The 15838-nt window shown below is 41.8% G+C and overlaps 1 protein-coding gene across 16 annotated transcripts in view; it reads left to right on the plus strand.

Annotated features, from left to right (window-relative positions):
* Positions 1-3650: 3650 nt before the first annotated feature.
* The window catches only part of RGS6 (regulator of G protein signaling 6), a 646702-nt gene continuing 634514 nt past the window's right edge, over positions 3651-15838 (plus strand). For 4 of the 16 annotated variants that reach the window (XM_012438051.3, XM_012438063.2, XM_012438062.3 and 1 more), the window contains exon 1: positions 3656-3857. The gene's annotated coding sequence lies outside the window, so the exon portion shown is untranslated. Of the gene's footprint in view, positions 3858-4038; positions 4551-4725; positions 4904-5128; positions 5362-15838 lie in introns of those variants that run through there. The other 12 variants (XM_064375006.1, XM_012438059.2, XM_012438066.2 and 9 more) reach the window with 8 other exon arrangements.

Genomic DNA, 15838 nt, shown 5'->3' on the forward strand with positions numbered 1-15838 from the left:
GATTCTATTACACACTTTCCTGCAACTCCTCACTTGATAATGAAGTAATCAAAAGAATCAGGGTTTTACCTATAAATATTATTTCATTTTATACTTTAGATGAATTTCAGGATCCTTGCATGCACTGTGCCCTTAATTAGTAATTGCTAAGTGCATGAACAAAATATTGGGCTGAATCACATTATTGTATATAGCAATAGATAAATCATATTTTTAGCAAAGTCAGTCATGAGTTGATTCTGAAAGAAACCCATGGTGATCATTTTAGAAAAGGGAAGACAATTTTTTTATTTGATAAGGAAAACAATTATACTTTAATGTATTTTTGTAAACGTTTCATTTTGAAATCATGTTATAATAGATTACGAAAGCTACAAAAATGATTCAAAGAGCTCCCTTACCATCTTCTGAGGGTAAGTTGCAGACGTGATGTCCCTTTACCACTTCATATTTCAGTTTATACTTCCTAAAAACAAGAACACTCTACTATATACCTTGAGTACATCAGGAAAATAACAACTCTCCAATTTAATCCATCAAATCCACAGAATCCACTGAGTATGCCACAAAAGTCATTTATATGTTTTGGATCCCATTCAAGATCACACGCTGCATTTAGTGGTGTCATCTCTTTACTGTCCTTCAATCTGGAACAATCTTTACTATCATAGTCTTGACATTTTTAAAGAGTACAGGCCAGTTACTTGATTTTTCTCTCAATTTGCATTCGTCTGATGTTTTATCCTGACTCACATATTTATGCATAAGAAATGACACTACATTCTTGGCGTATCATATCAAGATGCAGCACAAGGTTGATTTGCCCCATTGCTGGTTTTCATTTATGTAAAATTTTACCACTTGATTAAGATGGTATCTCCCAAGTATTTACAGCTGCATGTTAAGTAATAAGTATGCTGTACTTATTAATAATTAATAACATATTAATGAACATTTTTAGAGATATACTTTGAGACTAGGTAAATATCCTGTTCCTCATCAAAATTTATCCACCAATTTTAGTATCTATTGATGATTCTGGCCCAAATCAATTATTAAGATGGTGGTTGCCAAATGGTGGTTTTCTAATTCTATCTTTTCTTCTTCATTTATTAGTTGCATTCTACTATAGAGTTCCTTTCTCTGTTTCTATCAGCATGGACTCATGGATTCTTATTTTAATCAAAGGGTTAAATTTGTCATTGTCATTAACTATTTTACTCCTTAAAGTGTCCAAGATTGGCCAACAGGAACCTCTTCAAGCTGCCTTCTATATTCTTTTGACATGTCTCCATAATTCTTTAAGTACTTTCTCATTTCCTTGGAGAACAAATTATTCTAGTTTTATCCACTACACCAAGGAATCCTGGTTCCTTTTATTGGAGAATGGTATGAAGAAACCAACATCCGAATGTTAGGTGTGTTCATTGCTACTGGGGTGCCACTGCTTTTAGGCCTTCTCAGTCGACAAACCTAGGAAATATACCAACATATACACACACATACACACTTCTATCTATCTAGCTATACTCTCTTTGGATCCAAAATCATTTTACATCTTCACTTTCAATTTCAAGCCATGTAACTGGCTCTCTTGACTTTCTATATTGGTAATTCCCTTCTCCAACAGTGAGATGACTGGCTCCAATATTCTTAATGTATGTACTTTTTTGCTCAATTCCCTAGCACATAAACAAATCTCTTGGCCATGTCAGCAAAAATAGAGACACATCCTGTCTCTATTAAATACATATATATAAAATACCCCCCACATATATACACATATATATGAAATCAGATATTCTGTGTATGAGAAATCGTACTATGTAGCTATATCAGGAATCCCATATAATACACAAAATGTATCAATGTGAAAATATATATCTAATTTCTATCAATATCTGATTTCACATATGTGTTTTTTTTTTTTTTTTTTTTTTTTGAGGCGGAGTTTCGCTCTTGTTACCCAGGCTGGAGTGCAATGGCGCGATCTCGGCTCACCGCAACCTCCGCCTCCTGGGTTCAGGCAATTCTCCTGCCTCAGCCTCCTGAGTAGCTGGGATTACAGGCATGCACCACCATGCCCAGCTAATTTTTTGTATTAGTAGAGACGGGGTTTCACCATGTTGACCAGGATGGTCTCGATCTCTTGACCTCGTGATCCACCCGCCTCGGCCTCCCAAAGTGCTGGGATTACAGGCTTGAGCCACCGCGCCCGGCGCACATATGTGTTTTTTAAAAGAGAAGTACACAGTAAGGCTTTCTTCTAATGAGCCTGGAGCCTGCTATTCATACTTCCACAGTGTTATTCCTTCATGCTCTGTCTGGCCCTTAAGGAGTTGCTAGCCTCAGAAATGCAGAGCTACAGCTAGGCACTGTGTCTCGCACCTGTAATACCAGCACTTTGGGAGGCCGAGATGGGTGGATCACCTGAGGTCAGGAGTTTGAGACCAGCCTGGCCAACATGTTGAAACCCCGGAGACCTTTACTAAAAACACCAAAACATGAGCTGGTGGGCACCTGTAATCCCAGCTACTTGAGAGGCTAAGGCAGGAGAATCCCTTGAACCCCAGAGGTAGAGGTTACAGTGAGCTGAGACTGCACCACTGCACTCCACAACAAGAGTGAAACTATGTCTCCAAGAAAATAATAATAAAAAATAAAAAATGCAGAGCTCCTCAAAGCAGAAGTTCACCTAGTCATCACCTTTCTTTCCATGCATGGCCCATTATTTAACTGTGACAAATAGCCACAGCCAGCTCCACAACTGGCTTGAGCCAAGTATTGAGCCTAGGGAAGGAAATATTCTTTATTTCAACTTTAATAAATAACTGGGACATCTGTTAACAATTCTATTTTACTCACTAGGCTGGGGATGGCTTCTCTTGGTTGCAGGTTTTCCCCCAGGTTTCTGTGGCTCCTATTGTGGACTAAGCCTACCATAGCACACATATCTGCTTATGGACTGTCCCATTCGACCTGAAGGCTTCAGGGCAGAGACTGCTTCCTTTATCATCCATTTCTAATGCTAGCAGAGGGTCTAACACCGAGCAGGTGCTATTTGTTTATTGAATGAAAGAATGACTACATTCATTAATCAATGTAGAATGGTGGGAAAAGATACGTTTTAGGAAGGAGACTTTACTCTTTAACTTCTGGACTCGTGTGAATGAAGAGTCCAGGTCATCCATCCTTAAAAGCATTTAGGTATTTAAAGTTTTTTCCCCCTTTTCTGGTGACATACTACAATTCAATAGTATATCTCGAATTTATTCTTGATATTGATAGCATTGATATTGCACACAAATCCCATGGTTACTGTCCAGCACTAACGATCTTGTCCTATGTCCACCTGCAGCTTCCTGAATCTGTAAATAAACATCACATTTCAAATCTCTCACGTTAAAGGAAGGCATCAGTTCAAGTCACGTTCTCATTTTCTGTCTTCAACTTTTTTCTTCTTCCCCCAAGAATATTTGAGAGTCAATTTTCTCGAAAGCACTTTTGTACTGTTCCAGATAGGAATCATAACACTCCCAATGCAGCGCGTGGTGTGCATGTTGAATAAATAAAAATGACGAGGTCAGGAACAATATCACTGACGATCGCGGTGTCCCGTTTTAATTTAGAAGGCGCCAGCAACACGTCAGTGAGGGAATCAGAAGCCGGGAATCCCTAAGAGAACCTTAACGCCACTGAAGTTTCCGGACGGGGTCAGTCTGGAATTGACGAAACGAGCCTCCGCCCGGTCGAGGCAGTCTCCCAGCTTTCTCGCGGCTTCTGGAGGAGGAAGAATTTCCAGGTTTTCTCCTCCTCGGGCAAATCACGGTCTGCGCCTTCCGCGGCGCTGGGAACAGGTGAGCCGGGCGGCGGCGCGCTTGGGACGCGCACAGGTGCTGGTCCCCGCCCACCGGCCCCTCCCTGCACCACGCGGTCCGGGCCCAGGTGCCGGCGCCCAGGTGCGCGGGGCACGGGGCTGCAGCTCCGCTCGGCATCCGACAGCGGGCGCCGCTGCAGCAGCTCGCGGGCCGCGGAGCTGAACGGCTTCGCGAGTTGGGGCAGCTCCTCGCGCTCGGCCCTGCTCGGCGGCGAGAGCTCCGCCCGGGCGCCGCGTTCCCACAGCCGCGAGAGACGGCGGGAGCCGAGGGGACGGGCCGACCTCCGCGCACCATTTGCCGGCCCGGGCCGGGCGGGCGAGCGGCGAGCGCCCGGGAGAGCGGAGAGCCAGGCCAGCCCGGAGCGCGCTGGAGACACCCCGAGCGCCCCGCGTCTTGGCACCATGCGACCTGCCGCGCGTCCTCCTCGCGGGCCTGGGGCTTCGCTCTCAGCTCGCTGAGCCCCTGCGCTCGCCACCACGGAAACTCGGAAAGAGGAGGCGAGGCTGTGGGGAGCGGCGCGGGGACGGACTAGACTTCCCCTCCGCCCCCAAGAAGCTGCCGGTTCCCGGTTCCCTGGGCGTCTCCAGCTTTATCATGAACCTGGCGCAAGGTTGGCTTTAGGAGAAATTCAGGAGCCGGAGGGAGAGTCAAGGCAATTCTTTGGTTGCTAAGGTAATTGTACTTGTGACAAAAATGGGCAAGAAACAAACGGGGGAAAACATGGTTTAAAACAGTATCCCCCCCTCCCCACCCCGTATGTGTTGATTTCATCTCCCGGGTGTGGGTGCTTGTCCATTTCAGATGCGTGACAGGTGCCCGTGTGTGTGTGTCTGCAGTTTGGGACTGTGGAAGCACGAGCTTACATAAGTGGTTAGGCAAGCTGGCGTGTGGACTTGTGTGGGATGGGTGCAGGTCTGCATATAAATCATGTTCCTGGGTTTCTGGGTGCGAAGCGCACACCGACGGGGACGAGGGTGCAGAGCATGGCGCTTTTAGGTACTTCCAGCCTTCCGATGTGATCGCAGGTAGGGAAGCTTTGCCTCTAAATCAGGCGTTCATTAACTTTTTCTGTGAACAAGCTCGCCCATTTGTGGTCTGGAAGAAAAGAAGGCGAGTCTCCGTGGTGAGGTGTGGAGGGCAGGGGCGGGTGGGGAGGTTTGTTGTTTGGGAACTGCGCTAGCAAAGGAAGCGGTGGCTATTCGCTAGGAGAGAATGACAACTGAACTGATTGCGTGAGGAGTGGAGAGCCCGTGTTTACGGTCACCGGCAGGCTGCGTAAAAAGTGGTCCAGTGAGACAGGGAAAGTGACCCAGAAAATTTAATTTTGTTCAGAATGAAAGCTGCTGTATGTCATTTTTTCCCTTTAATTTGACGGAGTGGGAACGTTATTTTCTTTCTCTCTCGTTGAGACCAGTGGCGTTTGTATGTTACAAACTGAAGCTATTTAGGGTCTCGTGGACTTGGAATTATCAATGCTTAGGAGGTGAGTTCTGATCAATACCTTTAACAGCCCCAAAGAAAAACTGCAGAGATAATCGAGATTAGGTAAAATCTACCACTGTACTCTTTTCTCTCCAGAGTGGGTGAGAGATGGAAGCACTGGGCTTGTAAGTATCAACATGGAGTTAGAGAATGAGCTACAAGTTTGTGTGTGTGTATGGTCTGTTAAAAAGTGTAAGACTTAAAGGAAACTGTTAGGTTTAGTTTAATGTTTTGACAACCCGGCTCTTATAGATCAATTTTCATAGGCAAATAGGTAATTACATGGAGTGGGAGCTGGGATGTTGGTGGGAAACTTTCTGTAAGATACATATTCTTTATTCTTAATTTATTACTTTTGCAATGGGTGGGACTACTGTGTGAAGGAAAGTAGAGGGCTGAGGGAAATTTGGTGAGACTCTTGAGAGAGAAACCTTTGCAAGCCAAATCTTTCATGCTAAACAAGGAAAGCCTGGATGATAAATTCTGAGTTCTTTGATACCGTACCACTGTTAAGCTAAATTGTCGTGTAAATGTGATCTCATGCACTATAAACTACAGATGTATGTGGAGAGAGAGTCTGTTTCCAATAACTCGTCCTTTCCTGAAAGCATCTGCAAGTTCTAGAAATGTCAGCTGTTAGGAGGTATTGTGATGAAGGAGAGAGGCCACCGGTGTTCCTTTTTATATTGATTCCAGCAGATCTTAACTTCCAATTTTCTTTAAGGAATTTCAGTTAACATTCGCTGAATTTATATTGCTGAGAGTTTCAGTAAAACAAGACTAGTTTTTCTTTGAAGCAATAAATTTCATCTTATCAAGTGAAACATTACAACAATGCTTTTGTGGCAGAAATGTTTAAATGAGTTCATTTTCATCATTTATTTATTTTTGATATGCAGAATAAGATCCCCAGCATAGATGTTTTTGAAGTCCGTAGATGTTTCTTGAGAAAGAAAGAAAAAAATTTAAGGTTACTGTGGACAATGAATTTGCCAGTAATTTTGGATGTCTCATCGCCTACAGGGACGTAATTTTACGTGAAAGCAGGATCATTTTGTTTCTTATGTCTCTCATCTTCTCCCATGCATTTTATCCCCTGAACTCCTAAGACTTTGCCAGGAATTGCTGAACATTCTGTTTTGTGCCAGGGGTTAAATATCAGGGGGATGGAAATAAGGAGCTGTGTGTCACATAAACGTATTTCAGAAGGATGCTTCCAGAGCTCTCAATACTGGGATTAATTTTTCCTTTAGCTTCGCAGTTAGCTTGTCTTGATTCATAGTGCTCTGAACCTAGGAATGCATTTAACCTCTTCTTTCTCAGTGCCAGCTGGAAGGAATATATTTACCAAATTTCATCTTCATTGTAACATATGGCATGATATAAATAATTACTATACACACACTATCCTGCTGTATGGAAAGAAATAGAATTACAAAATAAACTTTCATGTTGAGTGATATGGATATAATATTTCAAAAAAACAATTTTAACTTTTCCCGATTCCAAAAGCAATATTTAGCTATTAAGAACAATTCAGGAAAATACAAAGAAAAAAAATAAAGGTTATCCATAATCTGCTAAGGAGGGGAGTCACTATGAATGTGTCTTTAAGTGTATATTCTTCCAAATATTATTCTAGTCAATTATTATATTTCTACCCAGTCCCCCACTACCACAAATTTTTATAAATATAAGATATATCTTGGAAATATAACTTGGAAATGTATTGAAGGTTTGGGAAATTACTGCTTGTTTATGGAATGATTTTGATCAGATATTAGTTTTTATTGGTGGTCCTTATTTTCAAAGAGAGTAGGTTCTTTTTCTGCTCTTGAGAACAAGTGTTTGCACTTTGGGCTGGTAATACTTGGGGCTTCCTATCAGATTTAGGGATTAAATCATCAGAAAAGAAGTAGAAGATTGGACATTGGGGGTGGGAGACCTGAGTTCTGGTTGCAGTTACTCCATCAACTTCTCCTGTGGCCTCTAGACCTCTGTTTCCCTGAAGGACAAAAGGCACTTTTAGATTTAACTCAGTAAGCTAATGAGTATTTGTTGCTTTGACATGAGAATGATCTTTGAAGAGGGCTTATTCAAACACAGAAACACCTGGGGGTCATCCCCAGAGTCTCTGATCCATTCTTTCTGGGATAGGGCCTGAGAATGTGCATATCTAACAAGTCCTCAGATGAGCTGAGTCTGCTGGTTTGGTGACAGTGAAAACTAGAGGGTAAGTGTATTAGGGTTCTCTTAGAAGAACGAAACTAATATATATATGATAATGTATATGTAATATATACACACACATATATGTGCGTGTATGTATACATATAAAGGGGAGTTTATTAAATATTGTTATTAAATACTAACTTACATGATCACAAGGTCCCACAATAGGCTGTCTGTAAGCTGAGGAGCAAGGAGAGCCAGTCCGAGTCCCAAAACTAAAGAAATTGGAGGATGTTTGAGGGCAGGAAGCATCCAGCATGGGAGAGAGATGAAGGCTGGGAGGCTAGGCCCCTCTCTCCTTTTCACATTTTTCTGCCTGCTTTATATTCACTGGAAGCTGATTAGATTGTGCCCATCAGATTAAGGTTGAATCTGCCTTCCCCAACTCACTGACTCAAATGTTTAATCTCTTTTGGGTAACACCCACACAGACACACCCAGGATCAATACTCTGTATCTCCTCAATCCAATCAAGTTGACACTCAGTAGTAACCATCACAAGCTCACCCCCTATCAACTTGAACTCATACACAACTCCTGAGATCATACATAATCTTCAAATAAAGACAATAATTAGTCATAATTATGCCTAACATAATACAACTATTCTTCCTACAGCCAGAAATGCACCAATCCCCAACCCAAATATTATTACACAAAGTTAACAATACTTAAATGCTGATATGAAGTCAATAAATCTTATGTCACATGTCAGAGAAAAAGGAAATCAAATGAAGATATTTTCATAGAACAAGTGTATATATGCACATACATGTTTTTAACTAAAGGAGGAAATATTCATGACAATCACAGTCCTCATTTCTGCAACTGGTCATGTGATCATAGCTGGTAATGATGACTACCTTTTTCTACTACCCATTCTGTATTCCTTTTGCCTGCAGCAAGCACTTCAGCAGGTCGTGATTTTTTTCTTGGTGGAGTGACCCAAACTTTCATTCCTGAAGGGTCTGGACCATTTGTAGCCCTGCCTGGATTGGGCTGTTGTAGTTTCCCATTGACCTTAATCACAGGGCATGGTAATACTAAGAGACGCCCTAATGGATCTCCTGTGTTCCATATGTATTCTTCCTTACCTCCGCTACGGAGTCGTAGATTGATTTCATCTTGATAGTCTGGGTCAATCACCCCAGCCAACACTGTAACTCCCTTCTTAGCCTGTTGATTTAAAGGTAGGAGGAGCCCAAATTGTCCAGGTGGCAATCTTAACTTCTAGTTTAATGGAATTATTGTTGTGTCTCCTGGTGGCAGCATTTCTCCCTCTGGAACTAAGACCTCTAGGCCAGCAGAATGTAATGTCGTGGGAACAGGAAGCAGAGCTTTTGCTGGTGGATCACTAGAGGTGATGGTGAGTGGGGCCACTTCCACTTCCACCCCTTGATTCCTGGACCTGTGAATCCTGACTATGGGAGAAACAGTACTATATATTGGATGCTGATTCAGAGCATACACGGCCTTCTGGAGAACTTTGCCCCAGCCCTCTAAATATTGTCACCTAGTTGGGGTTGTAATTGTGACTTCAAAAGGCCATTCCACTGTTCTATCAATCCAGCTGCTTCAGGATGATGGAGAACATGGAAAGAACAGTGAATTCCTTGAGCACGAGCCCACTCTCACACTTCTTTGGCCGTAAAATGAGCGCCTTGGTCAGAGGCAATGCTGCGTGGAATATCATAATGGTGGATAAAGCATTCCGTGAGTCCACAGATGGTAGTCTTGACAAAAGCATTACGTGCAGGATAGGCAAGCCCATATTCGGAGTAAGTATTCCAGTGAGGACAAACCTCTGCCCTTTCCATGATGAAAGAGGTCCAGTATAATCAACCTGCCACCAGGTAGCTGGCTGATCACCCTGAGGAATGGTGCCATATTGAGGGCTCAGTGTTGGTCTCTGATGCTGGCAAATTGGGCACTCAGAAGTGGCCATAGCTAGGTCAGCCTTGGTAAGTAGGAGTCCATGTTGCTGAACCCATGTGTAACATTTATCCCTGCCACCATGGCCACCTTGTTCATGGACCCATTGGGCGATGATGACAGGTGGCTGGGGAAAGAGACTGAGTGGTGTCCACAGATCATGTCATCCTATCCACTTGATTATCAAAATCCTCCTCTGCTAAGTATGCCTATGCCAATTGTGCATTCTGGCACTGGGAAAATTATCACAGTATGAGTTTGGGGACCCAGTGGACCCACTATAAGTTGGACCTGAGCTAAAACTCCATTAATTACCTGACCTCCATAAGCCCCTAGTTTAACTGGAGGATGATGATGACATTTTGAGTCCCCTGGAATCAATATCAGCTCAGAGCCAGTGTCCAGTGGTCCCTGAAATGTCAGATCATTTCCCTTTCCCCAGTGCACAGTTACCCTGGTAAAAGGCTGGTGGTCTCCTTGGGGAATAATGAGAGAATGATTCACTGCATAAATTTTTGGTAATATAGTTAGGGTCCTTCCTCAAGGAGACCCAGCTTCCCCTTTATCCAAGGGGTTCTGGGTCTGTAAAGTGGCTCAAGTCTGGAAATTGAGGAACTGTGATTCTATGTTTTTGTAATTCAAATTAGTCTTTTGTCCATTCAACCTAGAAGTTTTCTTTTTTATTTAAGTAGGAATACAGTAGGCTTCCCATCAATTTCTAGGAACCCCATGATTAATTAGCCAATGCCAGAGCTCTATGCAAGTCAGACTATTCTGATTGCCACTTTGCCTCTGCTGTCCACTATGGTAGCTGTGCCCACCTTGCCTTTGATGGTTGATTGCTGCCAATTGGCCCCTGCCACCTCAGGATCCAATTATTCCCATTGTATTTAAATTTTGTTGTTGAGTGACTGTGGTTCTCACCATTAAATCTGACATACAGAGAAGAGCAATTACGGGGCTCTTCAGAGATGCAGGTGCTGCCCTTACAAGTCTATTTTGCAAGGCATTGGTCAAGGGTACATCTTCTGGACCCTTCCAGCTGGGATGAGTAGGTCTGAAGTGACTAATCCACTCTGTCATTCCAGTCTCCCTAAGTCTTTGGATCCCATCCTCTACATTAAACCAAGGGAGATCAGGCATTTTCAGCTTGCTCCAGTGGGCCGCCTTTAAGAGCTTGTGTCTGTTTTTCCACAATTTTGGCTCTTTCTCTATAGGAGATAAGACTCTCACTTGGGGCAGTCCTAGCAGGTTTGATTGAGGCTCAGTATCTGCTTCTGAAGCCATGAGACAGAATCCCTGAGTTCATTATTTTCTTTCATCAGTTTGTCCATTGAGCTTAGGAGCAACCAGCCAGCTTCATTATGTTCCTTGTTTCTCCACATAGGTCAAATGTATTATGTGTAGAGTCACTAAACTCCTTGCGTCTCACGAGTGGTGAATCAGTGTCAAATGCATTCATTTTGCATAACTCTTTAAACAATTTCTGCCAAGGACTATCGGTGTTTTCTATACTATTAGAGTCCTTAGCATTTTGGGGTCTAATCATATTAAGTAGCCAACTCCAGAAACCCCAAAACCAATGAAAGAACTCCATCCTTAATATTCTGTTCCTCTAGAACCACTCCTGGTACCAAAATATGTATTAGGGTTCTCTTAGAGGGACAGAACTATAAAACATATATATCATTCATATATATGATATATATATCATTCATATATATGATATATATATCTTATATATATAAACTCCCAATATATACAATAAGAAACTCCCTGATGTATCTATGTATATGATATATATAAAATATATCTTTATATGATATATAGATATATTTATAAGATATACATATATAAGATATATAGATATATCAGGGAGTTTTTATTTATATATATATCTTATATATATGATATATATCTTGGGGAGTTTATTAAATATTAACTTACACAATCACAAAGTCTCACAATAGGCTGTCTGTAAGCTGAGGAGCAAGGAGAGCCAGTCCAAGTCCCAAAACTGAAGAACTTGGAGTCGGATGTTTGAGGGCAGGAAGCATCCAGCATAGGAGAAAGATGTAGGCTGAGAGGCTTGTCTCATCTCTCCTTTTCACGTTTTTCTGCCTGCTTTGTGTTCACTGGAAGCTGATTAGATTGTGTCCACCAGATTACACTGAAGGCAGAAGGTGGATCTGCCTTCCCCCACCCGCTGGGGGAACACAAATGTGTGTGTTGCCCAAACGTTTAATCTCTTTTGGGCAACACACACACAGGCACACCCAGGACCAATACTCTGTATCCCTCAATCCAATCAGGTTGACACTTAGTATTAATCATCACAGTAAGCTCCTTGGGACCAGAAAGCCTATTTGACTTTTCTTTGCATCCGTCCATCCAGTTTCCCAAAATATAGCTGCCAATAGGTGTTCAGTAAGCATTGGTTGAATCAATATCAGTTTCTCTTACAGAGGAATATCTTTCTGGAGTAGTCAAGACAAAAGAATAATCCAGAATTTGGAAACATTAAGTCTGTAATAAGAGTTCCAATCATTCTTGGACCACAGTACTTCATACTGTAAAGAAAGCAAAAATGCTTATTAGTAGGCAGTTAAAATGATCTTTAAACCTATTGAGTTACATTAAATAATAACTAGGAATATCTGCTTGAGATGTTACAAACCACAAAGCCTGCCAAATACTTCACTGTTGCCTCTCTGAGACCTGGAAGCGGCCATTTATTTTCTAACACATGCACATATTCCAAAGGAGAGGGGTTCACTACCCAATTATCAAGGCAGCAGGCAAAGCAAGCAATCACCCCTCTCTCCCTGTCCCCCCATCCCTCCCATCAAGAAAAATGGCAGAGCAATGCTCATTAGAACTCTACCACCATTCTGAAAGATAGGTCCCAATTTTATGATTGAAGAAATTTAAAACTTCTGAGGGAGAAATAAACCTGCATACATCCACAAAGCGAAGTAGCAGCATCAAAAGTAAAATCCAGGCCTCCTGACACCAAAGGGTGGTGTTCTTCACCGCTTCCCTCTGGTGATCTTGAGTATGCGTTTTTGATAGGAGATTCTAGCTGGCTGAAATACCCCAGTTAGAACTTTTGGTTGTCCTTATTTGGCTACCTTTTATATAGAAAATTTATCTTTTCCTTCTTCTTAGGCGCTAGTATCATAGGGTGGTACAAACAATCACAATTTTTATGTGTGGCAACTTCAAAAAAAGTGTAAATATTTGGATATGAACAAAATAGATGCTCATTTAATAATAGCTCAGGCTATTCAAATGAATTGTCTTAGAGGCTAACTGTCTTGGCATTTCACAGTAATTTGGTTAAACCATCAAAGAGAAAGCCACCTTTAAATCTGTCCATGGTAGAGTTCACTCATTCACTATTATCTGCTTGACCCAAGAGCCGATTTTCTTGCACCCATGGAAGCATGCATTCTACAAAGCCAGCTGAGGTGAGGTCCTCTGCACGAATGAGAGCTGGTGGTAGCAGCGACGCTCCCTTGGAAACACCCCAGGCCCCTGTGTTGCTCTCTTGAAGACCTGGCTAGCCTGGAGCCCAGAGAGAGAACTGCTATTATTTGCTCTTAAAGGAGCACAGCAGGCATTTTTAAATCATGTTGTTTCTGAACCTTAGTTTTCTCATCTGTGAAAGAATAATTTAAAAAATACCCCTTGAGTTTGTGTAACCATGAGGAGAATGCAGGACCCTGTATGAAGTACAGGGCGTAGAAAGCATAGACACTTAAGAAGATGGGACTCACAGCATAGTACCTGTTTTCTAATAATTTTTATCATGAGTCTGTTGGGAAATAAGTATTTCAGGATAATGGTTCCTTTTTATTTTCTGTTCCTGAGGACTTGCTCTGTTAGTCTAGCATTTGAGGGGCCCCCAAGTCTCTGAGAATCCTGCTCCACGGTTCTCATATTGGAATTTGAGGAGTCCGTTAGAAAGCAAGTGGCCCAGACGTCTAAGTGGGAGAAGGCAGCATGGGCAAGACCTTTGTGATAACCAAAGATGCCTGTTTCCTGGAGGTTAAAGACCATTAATCACCAGCAGGAGGAGAAGTGAAAAAGGAGACTGCTGCTGCATTGATAGGGCTTATGCCAGACACCCAGAGCAAGCCCGCGTTTTATTTTTTTCTCTGCATCCTTGGGGTTTCTTACAGTGCGTGGCACATAGTAGGAGTCTGGTAAATGTTTGCTGAGTTACTGAGTTGCAGAGTGACAGCCATGGATGGGGGAGGAAGGATCGGCTAGTATTGGTAGGAATTCATGGACTAGTGTGGGTGCGTGGATTGGTATGAGTGTGGATGCAAGGTGCACGTGGTTACAGCACCCATTGCTTGCTTGATTTTGCCTAGCAAGATCCACTTCGTATCCATGATATAGTGAGACTGTCATCCTAGCTTCTAGTTTTACATTAATGTTTATCTACTCCATTGGGTGTTGGTTTGGCTTTTTTGTTTTATGATTTATGTTTAGAATTTTATCTCCACCTCCAGCACAAGGCCAACACATATAGTAAATGCTTGATAAAAATTGACTGCCAAAACAAAAACTTGCTCAGCCTGCAAAATTATGGGTCTGTCATATGACTGTGGACTGATCTTACAAAGTAACAATCAGCATTTGTTAAGCTTTTTGCAAGTCAAAGTCCTTTAAGAGATGTTAGGTGCTATTATGCCCATTTTATAGATGAGGAAACTGAGCGGAAACAAGGTTCAGCCACTTGCCCTAAGTCAGATGGTCATTAAGGAACCAAGATTTAAACTCATATCTTATCTGACCCCGAAGTCAGAGTCTCTTTCATATATCATAAGATGGGGAATAAACAGAGACCCTATCCTTGAGATCATTTCAGTTGTATTGGAGAGTTGATAGGAATAAATAGAAAATTAGCAAGAAAAGATGTTAAATAATAGTTTAGGAAAAAATGCAGGGGATTTTGTAAGTCAGATTTGGTAGCAAATAGATGATGAAGACAGTAAGTACATTATAGTTTACTTCAGAGACAGCATTCTGTCATCAGATCTGGAAGAGACAGGCTTTGGGAAATAGGAAGAAATTTGATAGGTGCAAAGAGGGATAACAGCAAAGTTTTCAGATGAAAGGTGTTGATAACACAGTCATGTGTCACTTAATGACTACGATACATTTGGAGAAATGCATCATTAGGAGATTTTGATCTGGAGTGTACTTACACAACCTAGATGGTATAGCCTAGTGTACGCCTAAGCTATGTGGTATAGCGCTCCTAGGCTACAAACCGTGCATCATGTTACTGTATGAATACTGTAGGCAATTGTAGCACAGTGGTATTTTGTACTTAAATATATCTAAACATGGAAAAGATACAGTAACAATATGGTATTACAATCTCATGGGACCCCTTTCATATATGTGGTCTACCACTGACTCGTGGTGCATGACCGTCATTGGTTATTAAAACAATTGTTTGATTTCAGAGTAAGGACTAATATAAAATCTTGATAGTTAAAGCCATCTCAGAACACTCTAGCTAAAGGAATAAGTCCTGCCCCTTCTCACTGTTCTTCATTGTCTTACCTGCTCTATTTTTGATCATAGCTTTATTACCACGACATTGCATTGTATGTATTTACATATTTCTGTCTCCCTCTTCTAGAATATACATTCCATAAATGCAGGGACTCTTATTTCCTGTTGTAGCTTCAGCCTCTATCACAGATTGTGATTCATATAATTGTTTAAGAACTATTTGTGAAATGAAGGCAGGAAGGAAAAAGTGTTTTAAAAATGAGTTGTAAACTCAAACACTCAACAGACCAGTTAGGTAAGGGAAATAAGTAAGGTTTCTTTCACAATGATAGCTTAAGTTGTAATTCTTACAAATCAGAAACATGCTTTGTTTGCACATTACATATATAGAAAGTTTTTGTTCCCAGAAAGAAATACATTTATATCTATTTTTCTTGAAATATGGGGTCCTCTGACTCATTGTCAAGAGAGACCTGAGTACCAAATAGCATTCCCTTTTGTCTGAAAGCAAAACAGCCATCCATGTGTGATGATGAATGGCACCTGACCCTGGACCTCAGCATTGGGACTGCATTAGGGACAGGTGGAGACTGTGTTCAAGTGAGAAGTATGTGCTGCTCAGAAAGCCCTGTTATTGCTGAATTGTAATTCATTTAAAAATCATTAACAACTAATTTCAATTAGAAAAATACTGTGTATACCAGGCCGGGAGCAATGGCTTAAGCCAGTAATCCCAGCACTTTAGGAGGCTGGAGGCCGAGGTGGGTAGATCCCTTGAG

The sequence above is a fragment of the Aotus nancymaae genome, unplaced genomic scaffold (genome assembly GCF_030222135.1).
Source record: "Aotus nancymaae isolate 86718 unplaced genomic scaffold, 86718_ANA_hifiasm-v0.15.2.pri h1tg000011l, whole genome shotgun sequence".
In the NCBI taxonomy this organism is placed as follows: domain Eukaryota; kingdom Metazoa; phylum Chordata; class Mammalia; order Primates; family Aotidae; genus Aotus; species Aotus nancymaae.